The 14,848-nt window shown below is 41.0% G+C and overlaps 1 long non-coding RNA gene across 1 annotated transcript; it reads left to right on the top strand.

The window, feature by feature from the left end:
• Positions 1 to 510: 510 nt before the first annotated feature.
• Positions 511 to 12,903, top strand: LOC116152017 (uncharacterized). Its single transcript, XR_010378870.1, has 2 exons — positions 511 to 671; positions 12,510 to 12,903. It is a non-coding gene; the product is annotated as an uncharacterized LOC116152017 (long non-coding RNA).
• The last annotated feature ends 1,945 nt before the right edge of the window (positions 12,904 to 14,848 follow it).

The following is a 14,848-nucleotide window of genomic DNA, read 5'->3' as shown; positions in this document are numbered from 1 at the left end:
CAACCACGGGGTGATGGGTGACGGGGTCAGCTGGGGGTAGTGGTGCGCTTGGAGTGAGGGGGGACAGGCTGAGCGGTGAGGGGCCGCTCCGAGTGGAACTGACCCGGCTGAGGGCTGAGGCGGACCATTTCGGGATGTTGCGGTGGGGGTCCTTCGGTGAGGCAAGAGGGGCGAGCGGTGTGAGGGCGGGCACCTCGGTGTGAGGAGGAGCCCCATTTTGGAGGTCCTGTCAGAGACCGGGCCTGGCTGGGGCTACAGGGACAGCAACGGGGTGGGAAGGGGAGGCGAGCAGGGGGAGCGGGGCTGGGGGTGTTGCCTGGCCCTGGCCGGCGGTGGTGCTGGTTGGGTGCCAGGACCAGTCAGTGGCGGGATGGAGACCTTGCAGGGCGGTCGTGGGGTGGGCCCGCCCCGCCGCCCCGCCGCCCCGCCGCCCCGCCGCCCCGCCGGCCCCAGTCGCCGGGCCCCGCACAGCAGGAGCCCCAGCCCGAGCGTCCGCGCTGCGGGCGGGAGGAGGAGGGGCGCGGACGCCGGAACCCGCCCAGACCGTGTGGAAGCTGGGCGGGAGCCAGGTGCTCCTGGACCAGGTCCCCCTGGACCAGGTCCCCGAGGAGGAACGCGGCCTGGGGTCTGCGCCGCCGCTTGCCGTCGTCTCTGCTGCCATCGCCGGGCAGGTAAGGGGGCGCAGGTCGGGGAGCCGGCGGGTGAGGCCCGGGCCGCGCAGCTCCTTAGGGCCCTGAGGCGGGTGCCGGGCGCCGCCCTGGTTCGCGGTGCCCCTCCCCCACATTGGTAGTCCCTGAACCCCGTGTCTTCCCTGCCGGGTATACCCGGGTTTGAGAAAGCGGGTGCAGCTCCGGGAGGTGGGAGGGCGCTGGACGGCCAGGGAGCAGCTCCGACCGGCCTTCAGGCCATGGCCAGCTCTTGGGAGGCGGATGCGTTGCGGTCACGGGGCCGCAGGGGGCGCCGCGGTGGGATGGGGGCTGCCCCGTGCAAGCCCCTGGATTTGTTCCCTATTCACCCGCGGCCTGGACTAGGGCGGCCTCTGCTTTCACATATTCGCGGGGTGCACGTCTGGCAGTCAGCCTGCCCCGGGAGGCAGACGCGGTGCCGTCAGGGTGCGGAGCCCACGGCATCGGAGGCGGCGGCGGGGAGAGGGGTCTGCCCCTGTTGATCCTGTGGGTTTGCTCCCATCTCCCCTGCGTCCTGTCCTGGGTGCGGCCTCTTCTGCCCCAGGTTCGTGGGACGCAGGTGACAGGTCAGTCTGCTCCTGGGAGGCGGGCGCGGTGCGGCCAGTGTGCGGGGGCCGCGGCAGCGACAGCGGGAAAGGGGAGCAAATCCCCGCGCCCGCTCAGGGCAGCCCCAATCCCGCCATCGCTTCCGCAGCCCCCTGACGGCACAGCGCCCGCCTTCCAGGAGCAGGATGACCTGTCACCTGAGTCCCGAGAACCTGGGGTAGCACAGGACGAGCCTAGGGCAGGCTGCGCGGGGAGTTAGAAGGAAATCCATAGGCTCCATAGGCAGATCCCTAAACCCACCGCCGCCGCCGCCGCCTCTGACCCCATGGCGCACACCTCCCGGGAGCAGGCTGACCTGTCACCTGCGTCCCACGAACCTGGGGCAGCAGAGGCCGACCCCAGGCCCTGCCGCGGGGATGACGGGGAGAAATTGACCAGTTCACTAGGGGCAGCTCCCCTCTTCTCGCCGCTGCCCCAGGTTCGCAGGACACTTGTTTGCAGGTCAGTGGGCTCCCGGGAGACAGGCGCAGCGTGTTCAGGGGGGGCGGCTGCGGGGAGGGGTGCTGCCCCAGGGGGAGCAGGTGGACTTGCTCCCGTCTTCCCCCAGGCCTATCCTGGGAGCAGCCTCCGCCTCTGCCTCGCAGGGCCCACGTCTTCATGGCAGTCTGCTCCTGGGAGGAGGGCGCAGTGCGGTCAGGGGGCAGCGTCAGCGGCAGACAGGGACTTTAGGAGGACTGGGCTCTAGGGTGACAGCTCTCCTTTCTGATCTTGTTTCCGTCAGTTGGTGGCTGTAGCCGCTTTTCCTTTAGAGGTTATGACCAGATACTGAACATAGATTTCTATGCTATACAGAAACCACTATATGTAAAATCTATTTTTACATACAGTGGCTAGCATTTGTAAATCTCAAACTCCCAAATTTATCCCTTCTCACCCCCTTTCCCTGGTAACCATAAGATTGTTTACTAAGTCTGCAAGTATATTTCTATTTTGTAGATGAGTTCATAGTGTCTTTTTTTTAGATTGCACATATGAGTGATATATCATATGGTATTTTTCTTCCTGTTTCTGGCTCACTTCACTTAGAATAACAATCTCTAGGTCAAACCATGTTGCTGCAAATGGCATTATTGTATCCTGTTTTATGGCAGAGTAGTATTCCATTGTATAAGTATACCACCTCTTCTTTATCCAGTCATCTGTTGATGGACATTTAGGCTGTTTCCATGTCTTGGCTATTGTAAATAGTGCTGCTATGAACATTGGGATGCAGGTGTCATTTTGAAGTAGGGTTTATTTTATTTTTTTAAAGGTAGGACTTATTTTTAAATTAACATATTCTAAGACATTTTTATTAATTTGATTTTTACATTTAAGTCTTGGTTATAGAATTTATATTGGTGTAAAGAGAAGACAGATATCTCACTTTTTGTTTTTCTCTATGATTACTCAGTCATCACAAATTATTAAACTATCTTGAGTCCCTCTCAGATGTATAATATTACTTTCCTATTTGTGGGAAGTTGATGAACAGATTTAATTGAGCAAGACTCTGGTAAATATACCCAAAATCTTGTCAAACATTTGTCTAGGACAGTCATTTTGTCACAAAGTATAGCTTCCAAAAAAAAAAAAAAAGAAAGAAAGAAAGAAAGAACAACTGCAAGTGTAGACTATTTACAAAGCAAAGGCTAAAAGCTGTGCTGCTCAGAGTCCTTATCGGTAACCAAGTACCCAGTTTAACTAATTTTTGGCAGAAAATCCGAGCTGCAAGAGTGACTCTAAATGAGATCTCTGTTTTCTACCTTAGGAGACTGCCAAAATGTGAGTATAGTGTCCAAAAACATCAGAAATGTCCTATTCATTAGTTAATTTGATCCTCACCATAAATCTGTGAAATAGGCACCCATCATAATACTGTCCCCACGTTACAGAAGAAGGCATGCCAGCCCAGAGAGGAGGTGTGGAATTTACATTCTATTATCTATCAGCTTGATAGTCCATGCTTTTCCATTTAATCCTCACTAGTCAATAAGTAAGTTAGCTATTCTGATGTTATAGGTAGGGTAATTGGGTCTTAAAAGTGGTTATGTGACTTTCTCATGGTCATAATGCTAGTAAATTACAGAATAAAGATTAAAATCTACGTTGCTTGCCTCTATGGCCAGTATTCTTTCCAATACACTAGGTTGTCTTTGTAAAAGTACATGACCATAAACCAGATAAGTGAATTATCCCGATGCCAGCTTTTACCTGAAAAGCTGCGATTAGATCACTTATTAATTTAGATGCCAGCATATGGATGTAAAAGTACTTGTCCATGTTGTATAATCAATGGGAAGTTAAATGTATGCATAGTTAATGTTATTGCTATTTATAGAATATCAGATGATGGCAATATTAAAACAGTATTGTCTTGCTTTTATAATTCTAGTATAAGGAACCCCCTCTTGATGAGTTAACAATTGGGGAATTGCTATACTGAGTTATGCAGTGAACTGCCAGCTCTTTGGTGCTGTGCATCAACACATGTGAGCGCTGACTACACTGTTGTCTTATCCAGGGATTTAAAGATATAGTACACCCTTAGTATAAGTTAGTATATTTTAGTGTATGGGGGGAGCTTCAAGGTTAAGGTTAGAGAAAAGTGTTTCTAAACTCTATACCAGAACATTTTGATGTGCCTCCTAGTCAAGAATCACTTTTAAAGTTTTTTAAAATGCTTGCTTAGCTTACTCTGAGCAAATTCAGTTTGTAAAAAAAAAAAGTCAGTTCAGAGCCTGTCTATGAAAAACGAGTCTTCTCTCCTTCAGAAGCCTCTTTTATCTTCTTCCTGTTCACTTTACATTAACATCTATTCAATCTAAAAAATGTGAATTTTTAAGATGATTTTTTTATGCACCTTTGAAATTATGAAATTCGACGAACGGCCTTCTGACATTTTTATAAACATTAGAATTGTTGTGGTTTCCATATTTATTCATGTTTATTCCGTTTCTTATACTGATAGATACAGCAGACTCCCACAATCTCCAAGTGCAACCCAAACTCTCATGTGTTACGTTCCAGCATGGTTCTTTGAAGTCCTCAACAAATAGTCCAGTAACCACTCTTATGCCTCTGTCACTTCTCTCCTCTTCTCCTTGGTTTCCCTCTTCTAAGAGTGTTTTTGCTAGAGCATCCCCATGGTCTTGAACTCCTCAATGCCTTAACTTTTGCAATATTCTATTATCCTATGGCCACCAAACGATATATTGCTGCTGCTTCTGGAAACTGCTCTCAGTATCTTCTTGTTCTAATGCCATTACTGGCTCATGCAGATATCTTGGTGGAGGCTGAAACCTGTAATAATACAAACCTATTCAGTGTCTAGTGACCAAGAATGGGAATTTACTCTTTTTGATTGACCACACTGTGAAACAGGACTATTAGAACATTACCACATTGGACCTTAATTTCTCAGATATTTGCTTAGACCCTAATATCAGAGACCTTGCATTGTTCTCTGGGACACAGTATCATTGGCCTCACCTGGTCCAACATGAGAACTGAATCAGAACCTACCTTTTAACAAGTTCCTCAGGTAATTCACATTCATGTTAAAATTTGAGAATCTATGTCTTAGGTTTGGTTAAAAAGCACATCTTTTAATTGTTACTGTGGTTTCTCTCTCTCACCCCAATAAATCACAGTGGAGCAGGTCAAGAATGCATTCATTCCTTTTTTTCAGACTCAACTCTGTGTGTTCAGAAGGAGGACTTCTCTATAAGAAGCCAACTTTGTTACAAAGTTAAGTTTGCTTGTTTCTACCCCTCTTTTTCCTGGAAACGGCTTAGCTCTTGATGTGGACAGATTTCTGCTAAGCTGCCCCTCCAGCTGCTCAAACACACTTAAACCTGACTGTACCTTCATGGTGGATTCTGATCCAAAATGAGAACAACTTACTCCATTTCTATCATGTGTCATTTCTTCTCAAGGGTCTTTCATCAGAGGACTGAACTGGCGCAATGTGAGTCCATTTTTCTGTTGCATTTTATTTAGCATTGTCTGGTACGGGAGCTTTATCAGCTCTGCCGAAAAATCTGACAAAAGCAGATAAGGGAAGTTAAAGGTTAGACAGTAGCATTTTGAAAATCTATGCCAGAGCAACCTACTGTGCCTCTTAGATTGAGAATCACTTAAGTTTACTAAAAAGCTTGTTTGGCTTACTTTAGGAAACTGTGGGTCATAAACTTAAAAAAGTTCTTAGAAACAGAAAGCTTTATTAATGCCATCTGCCGGTCTGACAGGTTAATTTGTTAACATCTCTTATAATATAATACGCTGTATATATATCATTCTGTGTCTGTGCCACATTTAAGGAAGATTTTCTTGGGCACTTTATTTAAGTCTATAATTCATTTTGCATAGTTTTGTACATCAGCAGCTAACACTAAGGGCTTGGATCTTTAAAAATTGGTAATATTTCTTTATTAAACCATTAAATGACAAGATCTAATGGTGAATCTAATGTTACTGTAGTTTTCTGAAATTATTTTTAGAGACTTTAAAGTTTACAGAAAAATTGAGCAGAAAGTATAGAACGGATTTTATTTTTAATTGGGGCCATCATGTTGTTACCTTCTAGATCCTACTTCTTACTCAGTTTTACATTTTTCTTTGTCCTACAACCAAATGCAGCACTAAACCAAAAAAGGGGTGGGGGGTTCTCTTTTGTCTCAGATCTGTACTTAACAATGGTCAGCCCTGCTGTCATCGTCGTCATTCTGATCATCAGACTGTCTTCATTCTTACGATATTTACTCAGAAGTCTGATGACAGTTCTAAGCTTGCTCTTCTCCGCCCCTTACTCTGTAAAAGGACAGGCCAGCCAGGCACTTTGCGTGCCCTACTGCTGCTCAAAGGAACTGCTTCACCAAAGAGGCAGTATTTAAAAAAGAATAACCTACCTAATTAAAAAGTTTAAAAAAGCTAATCTCAGTGAATAGAAACTTTGTTCTTACACTATTTCAGACTTCTCAATGCACACAGGAGTCAAACAAATGTCACACCTACACCTGTTTGTAACCAACTAGACAAGCAGACTCAAGAAGCAGAAGTTAAACAGCTCTACAGCTTCTTTTGAAGAAGAAACATGACGTTTTCTGATTGTCAAAAGTAGAAAACAAAGAATCCCAGGAGACACTATGAGGAGAGGCCGTCCGCTGCTAGAATCGTTCTAACCATCAATGATTTCATTATTAGAAATTATTTTCTCTTCCTGTCTCAGGACATTGGATACACACGTGGCTTTAAATTATCAAGTGCACATCTAGAATGACTTGTTTTAAGTAGGCCTCCCTGAGTTGACCAGCCACTAATTAAAATAAATCATTCTGGACACAGTTTCTTGTAAGTGGAGGCTTCAAGAGCAAAGCAAAATAGTGAAAGATTCCATCTCAGCCTCACTCCAAAAGGCCAGCTGCTGCGAGGGCTGGGCCGTGAAGTTACAGCTGAGTGATGAAAACATGTTCCTAATGGACACGCTGATCAGTAGACAGAAAGTGAAGAAGGAAGATAAGCCTGAGTGTCTAGAAGTTTCCAACACTTAATTCAAATAGCCATATGGACAATTTTGAGGCAAATTTGAAGAAAATTGGAAAAGTATATTGGGTTCAGACACTCACTTTAAAGATAAAAATAAAATGAAACCTTAGAATTAAGAAATAACACTAATTAAAATCTATTCTAACTACTGAGTTACTCTCTTCTGCAATATTTCTGAAATTCTCACTTTCTCCTTAGTCACAACCCATGACAGGAAATTCACCAATTCTTACATTTTTAGGGCAATACATTCTATTTGTACCATCCTAAAACTTACAAAGTTCCACTCTCTATGGAACCGGTCTCCATTCATGTATCTGGACTGGCCTTGGTTGTGATTCTCATTAGTTTCATATTGTCTACCTCTAAGACATCCATGGAATATTTTAAAATGTGATCTTACCCAACTGGCCTCTACTAGGTCTTTTCTTGTGTCCTTCGAATCCTCCTTTCAGTTGCCTCTTTGTCATATGACATCATTCTGAGGGATTTTACAAGCCGGACATTCCTCTCTCTGCTGAACCCCCATTCCTCGATGTTCATTGTAGTGAGTTTTCTGAAGACAGTAACATTGATGCCAAAAAGAATGGTTTCCTGTTCTCTTCAGTTTAATACTTCTCAAGCCAAAGGTAGAATTCTCTGGTTTATCAGCTTTATCCATGTACTTAATTATTTCTTCCAGTTTTAGCAGGTAGAATTATTACAGTTTGACTGCACATACACATTATAGTGCATGTAGACACATGTATACAAAATACTGCACATTCTGTATATGTGCTGATCATTGTTTTGAAGAACAGATTAGAGCTTTAGGTTTTAAACTTACATCATTACCAAAGGAATAAAGCCAGCCACAAAATAAGAATCAACAGGATGTGGTGATCCAGTCATAAAGGACAGTCAGGTGTGCTCACACACATTCCAGAATGCAATCATTTAAGTTATAAATAATAACCCATCAAATAATAGTTCATTTGTTTCATTATTATTTTTCTTAGATTTTACATATAAGTGATATTATCCATGTACTTAATTTTATTGATGATTTAACTCAACCAAGCTTTGGTCCATTTACCCTACTATGTACTTTTGCTCTGCTTTAAAAATCTTAAAAGTGAGACAGTTTCTTTTTGTTCCTATTCAATAAGTATGTTGCTTATATGCAGACACACTGTGGTTATAGAATCCACTTGTTTTGCAAGTATTAAATTCTCTTAAAAATAGAAAGATTCATGGGACTGTATAACATGGGTGATAAAATTAGGGAGAAGCCATGATGGGCTCAAGTGAATGAAGCAAATTTATTGGAAGATGAGTAGGAATTTATTTTGAAGAAAGGGGATTGGAGCGCCTGCTGGAGATGGTACAAAATAGGAAGAGAGAATGAATGAAATGGAAAAGACCTCAGGAGAAATGAGAATTCTTGGAATTCTAATGTTAACTACTAACTCAGGGTTGTTTTTTATTTTCCCTCCAAAGTTTTGGAGATGTGGGAAGGCAGCTGTTTATGGAATGGAGATCACTCTGGAATGGTCACTTGCTGGATAACCTGAGACTGGGCAGTGCTAAAATTAGCAGTGATGCTGGTCATTGTGATCCCTCTGCTTGGCACATAAGGAAAATAGGAACGCTCAGGGAGGTAGGCGCACAGCCCTGTTGATTTCATTGTTGTCTACATTGGAGCAAACCACTCGAGTTATTATCATTTTTTTAACTTACTTGAGTTGACCAGTACTCTAATCTTCATATAGGCTGAGGCGGGAAGATGGTGTGGATTTGAGGGAGGCAGGAAGCTAGAAAACTGAAACTCAGGCCCATTAACTCGAGATTTCTTTAAAAGTTTAAAATTAAAAAGCCACTTTGAAGGAACAGAAAGCCCTGGCTAGCTCTAATCTATATGACCACATAGTTTTAGCTTGACTGTATTATTTGAGGGTCTCTGGTTACCTAACTTTAGCTTGATTGCAGTGTTTGAGGGTCCTTACCTACCTAATTTTGTTTTTGCAGAATATTTGTTTTACAGTAGAACTGGATAGAACAGAAAGGTGGCAACAATCAGGGCATTTTCTGGGGTACTGTATTTCTCTTAATCCTGACAAATCCGCCTGTGATATGGAGAAGCACTAGAGGGTCTGTTCATTTTTCTGAGGCTGTCAGCCCATTACCGCCTTTCTGGAACACGGCTTCTGTGTTAAAGGATAAGATATTCTGGGTAGAGAATGTCTAGGGAGTGGGGAGGGTGATGGAAGGGCTGGGGGCTGTTCAGCACAAATGCAGTTGAGCAAGTGAAGTAGAGATGGAGGTTTGTCAGAGAAAAGAGAAAAACAAGAGGCAAGGATTTTACATCAGAATGAATCTGCAAGCAGCTTTAGCATCAGGAAGACATGTTGTCACTATGGGATGCTAAGAAGTTCACATGCACATGGGTAACATCTATACCGCTCTGCTTTTCACCCATCTCACCTCACACAGTCCAGCCCATCTGCGCAAAAATATAACCCCAAAAGGAAGTTCTTGTGGGTGACATATATGAGACTTTCCCAAGCTGGATTCAAAGCACTTCCATTAACTACACAGTGACAACTTTTATTTCTAAATTCAGAGACTATTCAAAAGAAAATTACAAATGATTAAAAATGTTGCATTCCTACAGATTCAGGACTATGACTTCTTTTTCTGTTCAGTTATCTTGTAAACATGTAAGGTCCTTTACAAATTGTAAATAATTGCCATTATCTATATCATAACTTTAAAAATAGAAGATGGCGAGTTTTATCCTCACACACATGCAGCTGATTATTCTTTCTCCCAAAAGTAATTAGTCATTCCAGTGCATATTAATTAATCTAAAGATGATTCAGATTAACAGTGTAGTTACAAAACTCACAGGCTATCCAAAAAAAGTTCATGTGCTCCTTTAAGAGAAGTAAAGCAACACCTTAAAATTCATTTACTAAACACGCACACCTGTTACGTGTCTAGCACTACGCAAGGCACAAGCAGTAAGTGAGAGGGCAAGGCTGGTGTTACCCTCACGTCAAGGAGGGAGGAGGGCTGATAGACAAGTAAACACGTAGACAAACAAGTCAGTGTGACAAGGCTAACCAGAAATTGCAGGAGGGGGAGAGGCGTTGCTGAGCAGATAAAGAGTAACAGAGTGACCGGAAGCAAGCTAGCGATTCTGACAATTTTACACGGTAGCTATGGAGAACCTCTTTGATCTGAGTCTGAAAGATGAGAATAACCCAATCAAGCTAAGTGGAGGCTGGAGGAGAAAAATATTTCAGTCACCGGAACAACCAGGACAAACCCTGGAAGAGGAAAATGACTGAGTACAGTTGAGGAGAACAAAGACGCGTGATGAGCAGGAGTGGGGACGTGCAGTCTAACGTGAGGCTATCGCTCAAATACAGCGACGCAAAGCCAGTGGAGGGCTGTAAGCAGTGGCACAGCGTGGCCTTTGCATCTGAGAACATGACTCGGGCTACTATGAGGAGAAAGGAAACAGGAGGGCAAGACAGACACAGAGAAACCACTTTAAGAGACTTCTGGAGCAACCTAAAGTCTGTTTCAAAATTTACAAAACTTTGTGGCCCCATAACAATCTTGACAAACAGGTAAAGCATTAATCTAATTTCACACACAAAAAGCCTGAGGCTCAGAGTGATTTAAGGAAAGCCCCATTGCTAGCACCAGAATCAGAATCAAGCCCTCTGGTTCCAGATTCAGTGTCTCACAAAGAAGGAACATTAGCCTTTGGAATGGTCATTTTAAAGTCTTTTATTTAGAGTTTTAATTAAAAGAATAAAGACATACAAACTTTAAATGCTCGTTATTATAAAAAAGTGAACTATTATAAACCTGGTTATTGCTTATTAGTACTTTAAGTATTCATCAAAAAATCATAAAACTGAGCCCATCGGCATTATAAAATAAGATGCTCTGTGCCTAGCACTTGATTATATAAAGTTCTTTACAAAGTACTTGCTGTTGTACATACAAATCGGGGAATTACATAATGCTTAAAAATGATCCATCATGATTAATCCACACACGACAAATTAAATACCCTTAATAATTTATTAAATTTGATTTCCTTATGCTTAAAATTATGTATATATTTTGACTTCTAAAATACACACACTAATGCTAATAAGCCAAGTATATGACAACTTCTCTTTTTAAGTCTTATTTGTTTGTAAGTCCTGTTTGTTTCCTGGCATTCAGGCATCCATAGTCAGGATCTCCATTGTATCTACTTATAGGATTGTTGATATAACAAACAGAATAGTTTTCAAAGATACAGTATTGAGTGTAATAAGTAGTTTAAAAACTGTAAATCAAATGTATAATAATCAGAGTTACTGATCAAACTAAAGAATATAAAATTTTAAGTAAAATTTTTAAATTCTGAAAAACATTACAATAGTTGGTTTATTATTTTTTTATATTGGCCTAAAAGTTTACAATATTCTTATTTTCCTAAAAATCCACTTTTTAACATGCTATAAGAACATATTCTACAATGAATATGACTTTTTTATTCAAACCAGAATGCATTACTTCATGTTTTTTAAAAAAAGGGAAAGTATTGTGTGACGCTAACTATATTATTGTCTAATCCCTGTCAGTGGAAGGAAATCACTAAAAGTATAAACTTTTTAATGCATCTTAGTCCATATACAATGGCAGAAACAGATAATCTCTGTGAAATTATTGTAAAATACATCTCTGCCTAACTTAAAGAAGCAAAATACAAATATAGTACTCGTACGGATTTTCACAGTAAGTTTTAGCTTATCAAGGAAACATCTAGATTGTTGATCTGGTTATACTCAATTCAGACAAACTACTTGTCACATTAACTACCTCCAAGAAGTTACTCCAAACACAAAATAAACTGTCTATGCCCCTACTCAGATAGATAACATGACAGGTTGTTATTAGTTGAAGACAGATGAAATACAATAATTTGATTGTGAGCATATGTTTAGTTTTGCCCTGCCATGTACATGCTCTCATGCTGTCTTTCTATGAGGACATAGTAAGTCATGCTGTCTTAGAAGAATTGCTAATGCAGGGAAATAAAACATTACCAGAACTTGACTTTGACTTTATAGATTCTTACACCAAACTTCTTAAAAAACATAAATGCCTGAAAATCATGAGGTTCCACAAATGTAAAGAAAAAAGTGTCATCAAAGAAACTACTTTAATTTCTAGTATAATCTAAAACCCTCAGTGCAGTTTAGCATTTTTCCTGTATACAGTTCATCTATTTCTTTGTGAAATGCCTTTTCCTTCCTTTTCCCATTTTCTACTGTTTTTAGTGTTTATCTTACCAATGTGTATACTGTCTTCTACCATAAGAACATTTGCTACCTTTGTTCCAACATTTGTTTCCCTCAGGTTAGTATTTTCCTTTTAAATATTTCATGATGCTTTAGAAACAATGAAATTAAGATTTTATGAAATCAAATACACTGAAAAAATAAGCTTATCATTTTATAACCTGCACTTACGTTGTTCTTTTTTTATATGCAGCTAAAAACAAAAACAAATAAAAAAGCACATAACACAATAGCCAGATGCAAAGTATTTGTCAAATAAAAAGAAACATTTTTAGGCTCTTAAAAGAAATACAAAATATCAGCTGTGTCTAACACCATGTATTTTCCTTCATTTTTACAGGGAATACTATACAGGACTGAAAAAAATAATGAACTGGAGCCTCACACCACGTAAGAATGAGTATCACAAACACGTTGAGCAAAAGAAGAAAGACCGAAAGGAATACACATAAAAAATAGCATTCACATCATAAAATCACAAAATTAAACATTACTCAATGAAGCATACACAGATGATGAAACCAAAATAGAAGACCAAGGGAAAAAGATCAGGACAGAGGACAGGAGTTATCTCTGAAGGTACAGAGAGGATTGATGAAGTCACCGGCTGGCCTCTGGGGTGCTTGGCAGTACTGTTTACTGACCCAGGAATAGCTATTCTGTAAACTATACAGATATTTTATATACTCTTCTGTATGTATATCTCACTGTATTAAAAATTACTAGCAAAATTATGACAGTCTTCAAAGTGAATTTTTCATATTATCATAAAGAAGGGTAACTGTTGCAAAAACATTTTTCCATAATTTTCCCCAAGGACCTCTAATAGTCCCTTAATTATCAAATCACACTCCTTTGACCTACCTATGTCATGAATCTTGTGGATTTTTTCTTCAATTATTTATCACCTGACTCCACCAGATCTTCATTTGTCACTTTTGCTTCTAGTAATTCTGCAACACTTTTATAGATTCTCTATATTGCTATAAGATTTGCCTGATCACTTTGAATTGTATTTTTTGTATATATATATTTTATTGAAGTACAGTTTACAGTGTGTCAATTTCTCATGTGAATTGCACTTAAATTACACAGTCACATACATATCTACAAACAGACCTACAAGCATTCTTAGGGGATAGTTGAATACTGTTAACTCTGTGGAGTCACAGAACAACGTTAACAGCAGACGGTAGCAAGAGGGCAGGAAGGGGAGTATGTAAAATTCATATTATTTCCACTTATTTAGTACCATTCACTGGATTCCCTAAATTCCCTCGGGTGATAGATAATGGATAATTAACTTCTCTAACTTCAGGATAAAATGTAATTATAGGTCTAAATGAGGACATAACACCAAGGAGTAAGTAAGTAAATCTTTCTATATTTGAGTCTGTCTATTAACTTTCATTGCTTACTGACTTCTTTTTTTAAATCATGTTTCAGGCAGTCTCCATAGGAATTCTTCCTAGAGGTTTCATACTGGCACAGGACTACACAGGTTTATTTGCAAAGTTGTCCATGATAGATAGATAGCATAATAAGGTCCAAGTTCAGTTATGCCTTCTATACGTAGAATTGTATGGGGGAAAAAAAGTGTATTTGCCTTCCTTAGAGACTAGTATATCCTAGGATCTTGCAAGGAACGGAATCCGTAGTAAGGATTGCTTCAATCAGCAATTGTATTACAGTTATTTAATTTTTTTTTATATTTCTCTCTATTTTCCAATTGCCCTCAATTGGAAACCATATATTAGATCCAGTGGGGGATGGCAAATAATAACACATAATTTAAAATAACAACAAAAAGCAAATAATAAAGACAAAACTGCCTAATAGCAGTGGAATTCAGAGGGGCAAGAATAGCTAACGTGTATGTAGCACCACACTATTTTATAGGCACTTTATACGTATTAAATCTTTTAACCCTCACAACCACCATCACTGACAGGTGAGAAACTAAAGCATAGACAGGAGAAGTGACTTACACAAGGACACACACCTAGTGAGGGCGGAGCCAGAACTCAAGCCCCGGGCCCTCCAGCTCCGGAGTCTGCATCGTAGCTCTCACACAGCTGTCTCCTCGTTATGCAGTGTTTGGGACTGACTTTTTTTCACACAACATTGTGTCACTCATGTCATCCCAAGTGGAACAGTTCACTCACTTGCGTTGCCATATAACATACCTTTATACGAACAGATCACATTTTATACATCTGTTCTCCAACTGGCACATTTGAATTGTCCCCTGCGGTTAGCCATTACCCTCAGGGAAGCACCGTGACGTCCTTATACACGCCCTGTCACCTGATACCTATGCGTAGGAGTCTGACATTCAGCGGAGGAAAACTGTTGAATCATAGGGTCTATGAATGTTCAATTTTACAGAATAATGTCAGATTATTTTCAAAGTGGTTGTACCAATTTGTAACCCATCCAGCAGTGGATATGAATTACTGTAGATTCACACTGTGTCTCTTATCCCTTCTCAGGTTTCTTGATTTGCATCTTACTACTTACCTGTGGCCTTATTTCACATTTCCTTGACCCGTGATGAGCCTGCACTTATTTTCACACATCTCTGGGCTATTTGTTCTTCTTCTGTGAAATTCCTATTCATGTTTTATGTCCTTTTTTTCTACTGAATGGTCTTTCTTGCAGATTTGTGAAAGTGCACTA

The sequence above is a fragment of the Camelus dromedarius genome, chromosome 33 (genome assembly GCF_036321535.1).
Source record: "Camelus dromedarius isolate mCamDro1 chromosome 33, mCamDro1.pat, whole genome shotgun sequence".
Taxonomy (NCBI): Eukaryota; Metazoa; Chordata; class Mammalia; order Artiodactyla; family Camelidae; genus Camelus; species Camelus dromedarius.
Note: the sequence above shows the minus strand (reverse complement) of the source record. Positions and strands in the feature narration are given on the sequence as shown.